Here is a 2,637-nt window from a genome sequence, read left to right as displayed (position 1 = left end):
TTCTGGACAAAATTTGCACCACCATTTTCGTGATCCTGGTAAAAAGACCTTTAATTTGATATATAGGTCTCCAACTTTTAGGTAAACTAATACCTAACGCAAGCGAAAGATCAAGGCGATACCTTGTATAAAATATCATGTGATCAAGACAAGTGAAAGATACGAGGTATAATTATAATGATTATATTTGAACGTTATGTCTTGGACATCAAACTTGATAGTGTCAAACTGAGATTTTAACGAAATGATGGAAATGGAAAGAAATTGGTTAAATGAAATATAGGTAAATAATCAGGTAGTCAAAAATCAAAAGAGAAAAATGTATCTGTACAAAATGAAATTCCAAGTCAAGAAATAAATAAAAAATAACAAATTATAAGAAAAAATGGAAAAGAAACGCGATGTCTACCAATTAGAGAGCAAGTTCTGATTGCTTTTGATTGGCGGTAGTTTCTTAGAATTTCTCAACACGGCCCTCAAGGCAAGGGAGAGTCCTATTTAGCTTCACTAAGGATATCTATGTACAAAAAGATTTTCCTTCTTTCTAAATTAGACTTCCCATGATAATGATAAGGCCAGGAATTCTGTTGGATTTCTCACATGTGTTTTACTGTGTTCTAGAGACAGAGGTAGTTTTATTTCTTCTTATCTTTCTTCATTGTTGGCAAGGGTAGCAAGGGTTGGTCAGACACAATCACTATCCTTGTTGTTTTCTTCTTCCTGGGTAATTTATCACGTTGTATAACTTCTGTATTGGTTTTATCACAGTTTGCTTTGGTTGTCTTATTTGGAATCTTTACAAGATGGTTCAGATTTTTACTTTTGTTGTTTTTATTTACAATGATTTTCTTCTTTACGTCTTGGTGTATCGGTTTCCCTTTCTTCTTAACTGCCGCGTTCAGATTCTTTAATTTCTTTTCAACAAGGATATTCTTGTTTGACTTGGTTGAATGTTTGTCACTTGTTTTCAAGGTTTTAGACTTGACATGGGCTGAAGATGGTGATTTACTGATCAGGGTGGGATAATGGATCTGCACTACCTTGACGTTTTGTAAACTCTTGCAGGCCATATCATCAGGTAGTTGTTTCATTATCTCACTCTCCTCTACACCAGTGTTCCCGATCTCCATTACTTTTCTCTTTCTCTCTCCATCTCCTTTGTTAGAAAACTCTTTGATCAATGATTTGTTATTCAAACCATTCAACTTCTTCACAACATCGGATAAGGCACCATTAGGTTTCATTTTCTTCTCATCCAGATGATTAGACTTAGAAACTTTACATTTCTTGCTATCACCGATCTGTCTATTGGTAGTCTCCTCTATTCCATTCAACTTGGGAGATTTGACTTTCTTGTCCCCCACAATCTTGCTAGTATCTTTCACTACTTTACATTTCTTCTCGCCAGGTACTTTATTAAGCTCCTCGTTGCTATTGGTTTTTACTACTTTAACTTTTTTATCAACGACTTGTTTGTTCAATTCGTTGCTTGATTTATCACAGCTGATGGAATTTGTATCTTTAGTTTCAATTGATTTGTCTTCTTGAGGCTCATGCTTGATGAAATACTTGAGGTAATCATCCAAGGAGTAACACAGGTCTCGATCGTTAAGAGCAAGACGCTCCATGCTACTTCGCTTTGGTTTCATTGCTTTGTTATTCTTGTAGAAGAGAGAGTCATAGCGTTCTGTTGTTTTTACAAGTCGTTTGCTAGGTAGCTTGTTAAGCATATTGAATACAGTCTCACTATCCCCAGGCTTCCTCATTGTTTTCTCCAGTTCCTTCTTGTAAGAAAACAAAGGATCATCTGGTACTTCACGCAACACACCAGTGATTACCATACGACGTCTAGAGTTCTCACCAGACACTTCTTCCTTCTTGTCCGTACTAGCCTTGGACTTGGTCTGAATCTCTGTCTTGGGCTGCTTGTGTTTCTTGGCACATTGGAGGAGATGCTTATGAAACTCTGCACTTTCTTTACATTCAAAGGCACAACAGGAACACTTGTATTGATTTTTCAATTTATTACTTGATCTCCCCACGCTGCTTGGTTTAGTCTTCAAGTCCTGAGGATGAGACAAAGTCCAGAAGTCCTGGGGCAAATCTTCTCTGTTGAATGCATAATAGTCGTTATGAATATAGGGATGCGCTGATGTCATATGCATGCTAAGTTCACTCAGATTGTCATTTTGAAAACCGCATGCCTTACAGATATACACGTTATTCTCTTCTGAGGAAGAAAACACGGGATGTAGAAAGTCTTCATCACCCGGTACAGGACAGTAAGGACATTCAGGATCTTCTGCACTTGATGTAAACAGAGTGTGTTTAGGAAGACTTAACATAGCAGGATATTGAGCAGCATGCTTCTTGAGGACATTGATCTGCTCTACGAGATCTATCTTGAGAATAGATTTGAATAGAATATCTTGGAAATGTTGTTGTTCAGAAGATAGGGCACGTGGTGGAGGAGGGGATGGTGAAGCACTTGTAGTTCCATTAGATTTCACCACAGCTTGTCCATTGGATTTTACCACAGCCTGATTACTAGGTTTAACCATGGGTTGGCTGGGAGCTTTCAACACTTGGGTAACATCACAAGGTACAACACTAGGCTTGACAGCTTTTGATTTTTTT

Source organism: Diaphorina citri, unplaced genomic scaffold (assembly GCF_000475195.1).
Source record: "Diaphorina citri unplaced genomic scaffold, Diaci psyllid genome assembly version 1.1 scaffold34833, whole genome shotgun sequence".
NCBI lineage: Eukaryota > Metazoa > Arthropoda > Insecta > Hemiptera > Psyllidae > Diaphorina > Diaphorina citri.
The sequence above is the reverse complement of the archived record's forward strand: the minus strand, read 5'-3'. Positions refer to the sequence as shown.